This window comes from Pristiophorus japonicus, chromosome 16 (assembly GCF_044704955.1).
Source record: "Pristiophorus japonicus isolate sPriJap1 chromosome 16, sPriJap1.hap1, whole genome shotgun sequence".
Taxonomy (NCBI): Eukaryota; Metazoa; Chordata; class Chondrichthyes; family Pristiophoridae; genus Pristiophorus; species Pristiophorus japonicus.
Genome location: NC_091992.1, coordinates 69,189,817 through 69,198,715, shown reverse-complemented (window position 1 = coordinate 69,198,715; position 8,899 = coordinate 69,189,817). Strand labels below are relative to the sequence as shown.

General features: G+C 44.1%; 1 non-coding gene across 1 annotated transcript; it reads left to right on the top strand.

Moving 5' to 3' along the window:
• The first annotated feature begins 7,231 nt into the window (after window positions 1–7,231).
• On the top strand, window positions 7,232–7,304 carry trnan-guu (transfer RNA asparagine (anticodon GUU)). The gene has a single exon. It is a non-coding gene; the product is annotated as a tRNA-Asn (tRNA).
• The last annotated feature ends 1,595 nt before the right edge of the window (window positions 7,305–8,899 follow it).

Sequence of the window (8,899 nt, the reverse complement as noted above, 5' to 3'; positions counted from 1 at the left end):
CAGGATCGGTCCAAGTCAGCATGGATTTATGAAAGGGAAATCATGCTTGACAAATCGTCTAGAATTTTTTGAGGATGTAACTAGTAGAGTGGACAAGGAAGAACCAGTGGATGTGGTGTATTTGGACTTTCAAAAGGCTTTTAACAAGGTCCCACACAAGAGATTGGTGTGCAAAATCAAAGCACATGGTATGGGGGTAATATACTGACGTGGATAGAGAACTGGTTGGCAGACAGGAAGCAGAGAGTCGGGATAAACAAGTCCTTTTCAGAATGGCAGGCAGTGACTAGTGGAGTGCCGCAGGGCTCAGTACTGGGACCCCAGCTCTTTACAATATACATCAATGATTTGGATGAAGGAATTGAGTGTAATATCTCCAAGTTTGCAGATGACACTAAACTGGGTGGCGGTGTGAGCTGTGAGGGGGACGCTAGGAGGCTGCAGGGTGACTTAGACAGGTTAGGTGAGTGGGCAAATGCATGGCAGATGCAGTATAATGTGGATAAATGTGAGATTATCCACTCTGGGGGAAAAACGCGAAGACAGAATATTATTTGAATGGTGGCAGATTAGGAAAAGGGGAGGTGCAACGAAACCTGGGTATCATGGTTCATCAGTCTTTGAAAGTTGGCATAAAGGTACAGCAGGTGGTGAAGAAGGCAAATGGTATGTTGGCATTCTTAGCTAGGGGATTTGAGTATAGGAGCAGGGAGGTTTTACTGCAGTTGTACAAGGCCTTGGTGAGGCCTCACCTGGAATATTGTGTTCAGTTTTGCTTTCCTAATCTGAGGAAGGACGTTCTTGCTATTGAGGGAGTGCAGCGAAGGTTCACCAGACTGATTCCCGGGATGGCAGGACTGACATATGAGGAGACACTGGATCAACTGGACTTGTATTCACAGGAGTTTAGAAGGATGAGAGGGGATCTCATAGAAACGTATAAGATTCTGATGGGACTGGACAGGTTAGATATGAGTAGAATGTTCCCGATGTTGGGGAAGTCCAGAACCAGGGGACATAGTCTTAGGATAAGAGGCAGGCCATTCAGGACTGAGATGAGGAGAAACTTCTGCACTCAGAGAGTTGTTAACCTGTGGATTTCCTGCCGCAGAGAGTTGTTGATGCCAGTTCATTAGATATATTCAAGAGGGATTTAGATGTGGTCCTTACGACTAAAGGGATCAAGGGGTAAGGAGCGAAAGCAGGAAAGGGGTATTGAGGGAATGATCAGCCATGATCTTATTGAATGATGGTGCAGGCTCGAAGGGCCGAATGACCGACTCCTGCACCTATTTTCTATGTTTCTATTTCCAGTGCACAGATAATCAAGCCGTCCATGCCCCCATGCAGCATGTCCTGGATAACATGCAGTTTTGGGATGAAGAGGAAAATAATATGAAATGATCATCAGCAACAACAGAGAGCAACAGAGAAATAGTGTGAGATGATGATCCCTTCCTTCGGCTTTAGATGGTCACACACCAAATCACACAATTGCTCGTAAGACTTGGCAGTTGGAAGTAAAGGCAAGAGAAGGTTTTTCATGATGCCGTAAACCTTCTGACCACAGACGGTTAGGAGAACCACCCTGCGACAGACTGCATCAGCATCCCCCTCCATTTTGTTGGAAACAAAATATTGATCCAGGCGGTCGACAAAATCCACCTAATTCATGCAGAATTCCAATAGTGCCCATTGTAAATAGGAAAGTTCTTAGTTTACCTCGTCGCCAATGTTATAACACAAGAGTGCTGTTGTTATAAATTGCCTTGGGTGTATACCCGATCTCTTTTATTCCCACTTTGGATAGGAACAAGATCTGACTTCCTGTATTGCCTGCGTGACATCTGACAGTGGCACCCTCTGGTGTCTGGTGACCCCAAGCATAAATATCTTAGGGCTTTCCTTAATTTTACTAGCCAAGAATTTTTCGTGCTCTCTCTTAGCATTCCTAATATCCTTTTTAATTTTGCCATTCGATATGATTATGGCTGATCCCCTACCTCCACTCCACATTCCCACATTATCCCCATATCCTTAGATTACTTTAATAACCAAAAATCTATCGATCTCTCTCTTGAATATAATCAACGGGTGAGCCTCCACAGTCCTCTGGGGTAGAGAATTCCAAATTAAGAAATTTCTCTTTGTCTCAGTCCTTAATGGCCGACACTCTAGTTCTAGACACACCAGCCAGTGGAAACAACCTCCCATCTAGCCTGTCAAACCCTGAAGAATTTAGATGTTTCATTGAGATCACCTCAGACAACAGGGCAGCAGCTGAGTATAAAGAGGGGGCGGCGAGTGACCGTCTAAAGGGACAGTGCAGGCACAGGTGGAGAAAGATGCTGAATACTGGACTGTCAAGTCGATACCTGCTATTGGGGTCTGTAAGGTAGAGACATACAGTGACTCAGAGGATGAACTTGCTGAGCAACAGTGTGACACTAGGAAGCAGTAGGCCATCCCGAGTGTTTGGGGCATGAGGTTACGCAGATGACTCGGAGAACAATAGAGGTGCCTTATTCTATCGTTAGGCGAATAGGCTGCTTCTGGTGCCAGAGGGAAGAACATCTTCGAATAGCTGTGACCGTTTTCTGGGAAGACAAGGAGAGCAGAACATGGTCCAATTTGTAATATGTTTTATAAATATATTAAGAATAAGAGGGTAACTAAAGAAAGGGTAGGGCCTATCAGAGACCATGAGGGTAGAGGTGGAAGATGTTGGTAAGGTTCTTAATGAATATTTTGCATCTGTTTTCACAGGAGGAGTGTGATACTCTGGATGAAATAAACATAGTGAGAGAGGAAGTATTAAGGGGTTTAGCAGCTTTGAAAGTAGATGTCCCCAGGCCCGGATGAAATGCATCCCAGGCTGTTGAGCAAAGTAAAAGAGGAAATAGCAGAGGCCTTGACCATCATGTTCCAGTCCTCTTTGGATTTGGACATGGTGCCGGAGGATTAGAGAACTCTAATGTGGTACCCTTGTTTAAGAAGAGAGAAATGGATAGGCTGAGTAATTACAGGCCTGTCAGCCTAACCTCTGTGGTGGGAATATTATTGGAAAAATCCTGAAAGAAATGATAAATCTGCATTTGGAAAGGCAGGGATTAATTAGGGACAGGGCCTTGTTAAGGCCTCACCTGGAATATTGTGTTCAGTTTTGTTCTCCTAATCTGAAGAAGGACGTTCTTGTTATTGAGGGAGTGCAGCGAAGGTTCACCAGACTTATTCCAGGGATGGACTGACATAAGAGGAGAGACTGGATCAACTGGGCCTTTATACACTGGCGTTTAGAAGGACGAGAGGGAGTCTCATAGAAACATATAAGATTCTGACGGGACTGGACAAGTTAAATGCGGGAAGAATGTTCCCAATATTGGGGAAGTCTAGAACCAGGGGACACAACCTTAGGATAAGTGATAGGCCATTTAGGACTGAGATGAGGAGAAACTTCTTCACTCAGAGAGTTGTTAACCTGTGGAATTCCCTGCCGCAGAGAGTTGTTGATGCCAGTTCATTGGATATATTCAAGAGGGAGTTAGATATGGCCCTTACGGCTAAAGGGATCAAGGGGTATGGCGAGAAAGCAGGAAAGGGGTACTGAGGGAATGATCAACCATGATCTTATTGAATGGTGGTGCAGGCTTGAAGGGCCGAATGGCCTACACCTGCACCTAATTTCTATGGGCTAGACTTTCCACTTCACATCGCCCATCTAAGGCCCATCTATGGCCCAAAACAGACCTCTATCGCCCATTTTGAGCAAAAAGTGGAAACTAGGCCCAAAATATTGCCGGAAAAATAGGCCTCCAAGTTTCCACTTTGATCGCTGAGATGATCGCCCAAATGATGGCCCACACAAGGCCCATCCCAGGTTTCAGCACTTAGCATGCACTTCGCTGGGCCGATGCAAGGCCCAAAAGAGTGCTCAAATATAGTTTCTTTTTCAGGGCCTTAGAAGGGGAAATGGGCACTACGGACGCCATTTTTAGCATCTGAGGAAGGGTGGAGAATTGTTCTGAGTTATTTAGAGAGTAAAATTGAAGCAAATTGTACTCAGAAATTTGGGACAGGGAATATAAATAGGTATTATCACCTTATTTATGCTAAATAGATCTCATATATTGGAATTATTTAGTAAATAGCTTTTACATAGTGAAGTTATTTAATGATATTCCGTGGGGAAACAGAATAAACAAACAAATCTGCATGAAGAACCGTACGTTGTAAAACTTATGTAAATAAGAGAGAAGGTACAAAAGTTGTAGAACATTTTTTTTTATTAACAAACAACATTTTTTTTAAGAACTAATGAACAACACCCTCTCTCCAACCCCTCACCCCCCGCACCAACCCACCCTTCCCTCAAAATCCCCAAAATGTTAGAAGAAGAAGAAATTGAACATTTTAAAGAACAACTGGCCATTTGAGTAATGCTAACAAGTGACCATTTCAGAAAGAATGGAAAGGGAACAGTTAAATAATGATAACAAGTGAACAAATGAACATTTAACTATTGAATACAATTGGCCAATTTATTAACAATAACAATAACAATAACAAGAGTATAATAAATTGATAACAGCAAGTGAACATTTTAAAACAAGTGAACTACATAGTAAAGGACTCCCCCCTCCCTACCTGTTTTGGTCTACGCAGACCGACACCAAGACGTTGTGCAGAGTGGGATGTCAAGACTTCCTGCCGCGGTGGAGGTGACGGAGAGGAAGCGGAAGCCTGAGGCTCTACTTCCGAGTCTGGAGGAACTGTGCCTTCCATATTCGCTTGCGTGCTCAGAGTTTCGCTGCGAGCAGACACGACAGCTTGGGGTGCAGTGCTGTGTCCAGCCAGCAAAGCATGCCGTAGGGCATTGGTTGTGGCTGTCTGCTGCCGAATAGCCTCCAAGGTCTCCCTTGCAGTCAGTGACTGCTCAGAAGACCAGTTGGAGAAGTTCTGGCAGAACTCGCTCCAGGATGCTGGAAACTGGCTCCAGTTCGCGACTGTCTCCCTGCACAGGGAAATCAAGCTCTCTGTCTGGCCCTCCAAGGCAGGCGATTGCTCACCACACTGACCTGACCTCCGTGGGGTCGGCATTTGCAATATGACGTCCCTATGGCATCGCCACCTGCACACCGCTTGGTCCCGGTGCTTCTTCCATCTCAACCGAGATGGCCGCAGGTTGTCCCCTCCGCAAAAAAAATCTCTTCTTGCTCCGTCTCCGTCTCCTCCTCCTCCCCCTCCTGCTGAAGCACAGCAGCAGGAGTCTGCAGTGGCTCCTCTTCTTCTTCAGCCTCCTGTGATGTTGGAGATGGTTCAGTGGTAGTGGACTGCACTGACTCGACGACCACTTGACCTTTAATTTGATAAACAACAATTAACAATTCAAATTATTGCATTACAATTTTTCTCGAACTCAAAACATTGCAATGCTTTCCATTGCCCCATATGCATAGGTGATCACAAGGTTTAACATGACCTAACATGACCTCATTCGAACATCTATCGTACATCACCATTATATATCAGATTGTATTATAATTGCATAATATTACATTGTAATTGCATAACATTGCATAACATCAAATTACATTTTAATTGCATAACATTACATGCGTAACTACGATATTTTCAGTATTTACTAATGATTCACACATTGTACAATGCACATTTCTCATTACTCACATGTCTCAAGGGTAGGTTCGGCCACATCACGGGATGTCACCGAACGGCTTTCTGGCCCCACCAAGGCCACCGCGAGCTCCTCGTAAGCACTTAAACTGTGCATCATGGCAGCGCCCCCGCCTGTCCTGGGTTGCTCCCGATTATTGATCGAGATTTTCTGTAAATGATACGATAACATTACACGGAATAAGCAAATGGATCAGGCAATTAAAGACATTGAAGACATTTAAGACTGACAGATTTAAATGTTCTATTACAAATTAGCATTACGTTGCATATTTCACACTACAACATTTAACTTTATGCTGGGTTGCATAAATTTATTCATAATTTAGTTATGTTTAAATGTAACCAAATAACATTGCAGATTCTAATAACTATTTAGATCATTAAACAATACATAAATATAAATTTCAATTTACTCTCGCAGCTGCCAGTAGGTTGTTGCACCGTTTACGGCACTGGTCCGATGTGCACGTTTCATTAGAGGCCGACATGATCACATTGGCAATGTCAGACCAAATCCTCCGATATGCACTGGGTGGAGGTTTCCCATGCCCACCCCGTGTCAGATCCTCCCACCTGGTGCTGACAACATTCACCAGGGCCTCATTGGCCTCCTCGCTGAAGGGCTTGGCCCTATGCCTCTCAACTGATCCCTCCATGTCGATTGATATCAGATAAATCAGACCACAAAATGTTTTCTCCTCTCTCTCTCTCTCTCTCTCTCCCCCGACCCTCACAGAGCTTCTGAGCATGTGTGATGACCCCTGACCTCCCAAAATGCGGGAAGGAGCATCAACCTGAAAAAAAAATAAACCTGCACATGCGCAGTAACGCGTTGCTAGGGAAGCTTTTTTTTTAATTTACTTCCATTTTCTTTGGGCGATCGTGAGAAAATTTGGGCCGAGTGGAAAATCGCGGAAAAAAAATGGGCCTTGTGCTGGCGATCAGCACGGACAACAGGTCCCGCATCGCTGGAACAAGGCCCATTTTTTCGGCCTTAGCCAGAAAGTGGAAAGTCTAGCCCTTAGTTTCTATGTTTCTATGAGCACGTTGTCAGAAAGCGTGAGGTCATGCACTTTGGCAGAAAAAAATCAAAGAGCAAGTTATTATTTAAATAGAGAAAAATTGCAAAGTGCTGCAGTACAGTGGGGCCTGGGGGTACTTGTGCATGAAACACAAAAGGTTGGTATGCAGGTACAGCAAATGATCAGGAGAAAAACAGGGCACTCGCCCCACAGTACCTAATATATAGCCCAAAGTATAAGAGTAAGGAAATCTTGCTACAATTGTACAGGGCCCTGGTGAGACCACACCTGGAGTACTGCGCACAGTTTTGGTCTCCTTATCTGAGGAAGGATACACTTGCCTTGGAGGTGGTACAACGGAGGTTCACCAGATTGATTCCTGGGATGAGAGCACGGTCCTATGGTGAGAGATTGTGTAGAATATGCCGATACTCTCTGAAGTTTAGAAGAATGAGAGGTGATCTCATTGAAACGGACATTATACTGAAGGGGATTGACAAAGTAGATGTTGAGAAGCCTGGCTGGCTCAGTTGGTAGAGCATGAGATTGTTAATCTCAGGGTCGTGGGTTCAAGCCCCATGTTGGGTGAATTATTTTCCTTAAACTTTTATGTTGCTTTCACGGGAAAACATCATTAATGAACCCATAATCTTCTTTTGCACAATGACAGAATTGCGAACCGAGGGAGAATTGTTAATTTAATCATTTCTTCTGTGCTCTGCATAAGAACACAAGAACCAGGAGCAGGATTCGGCCATTTGGCCCTTCGAGCCTGCCTTCTTTTGCACTGAAACAAATTATAACTGTGTTTTTAAATTAGCAGTGTGAGATATTTAAAGGGCACCTTTCAATGCTTTACAAAACCATTCCTTTCGCCACCCGGGATCGATTCCCGGTTTGGGAAGTTACTTTGATATCACCGTTTGTAATTGAAGTGGAGTAATTTTATTAAGTTAGATGGATGTCCCGAAGCACTTCAGAGTGGTGTCCAAACAAATGAGTTTGTAATTAAAAACAATGAATGTCAGGAGTGAGATTGGAACCCACACCTCCAGAGGAGACTGTGACCTGAACACAGCGCCTTAGAGCACTCGGCCATCCTGACTGTTAGATATTCCAGTTACAAGTTATTACTCTGGAAAGTTTCAGACCGGGCGCTTGTTTAGTGTTGTTGGAAGGCCCAGTGACTGGGATATCCTCTCCCCCGGGGTTTTCCTGAGCCTGTGCTCGGTGCACGGGGAGCTTTGGCCCGGGTCCGAGGTAGCTTGCATCCCAGGGATGGACAATAACCCTCTGAGCTCTGGAATTGGGGAAGAGCGAATAATTAATGAGTTGTTTGTGGGTTTCAAATGCAGCTTAGATCTGCTGGTATAAACTGTTTGCGTTGTTTAGCAGAATGAAAGAAATGCTAACAGGGACAGTCGAAACTTCAATAACTGAACTTTAATAATTTGTGAAACTTTAATCCTTGATGAAGTTTTATCCCCTATCTGATTTTACATACTCTGTATTTGAGGAGATTAGTTTTAAATGTTCATTGCTCATGTGACAATGTACCCAGGACTGCTTTTGTTCAATTTTAGTGCAGGCAAGTTTTTGCTTCAAAAATAATGTTTTCACCTGGGCTCGAACCAGGGACCGTTTGTATGTGAGGTGAAGGTGATAACCGCTACACTACAGAAACTGCTGCTTAGCTCATTGCCCAAAGAGAAGTGTTCAGCAACAAGCTGAAATGCTCAATCCCTCTCTCTGCAAAAAGTTCCTTTCACAAACATTTCTCTGACCGCAACTGCACCAAACAACAATGTTCTCCTTGCAAAGTCATTAAACTTCCCAATTTCCACGTCTGCAAATTTAAGGACAAGGACTGAAAGCACTTTGTGATCAGAAAATTGCCGGAAACCCCTGTGGTTAATGACAGGGCTTTTGATGGTTGATTTCCGTACACACCTTGTGTTATGTATTTAACCCTTGGCAACCTGTATCCCAGCATCCCTTGGGAGCACGGTATATAAGCAGGCCACCCAGGTAGTACTTGCACTCTGGAGTATTATTAAAGGAGCGAATGTCACATTTACTCATTGTTCACAGTACTCAGTTTCATCCTTTATTATGAGCTTATCAATTGGCGACGAGACAACGAACAACCGCGCGAAAATGCAAGGAACAGTTGGTATCCTGGA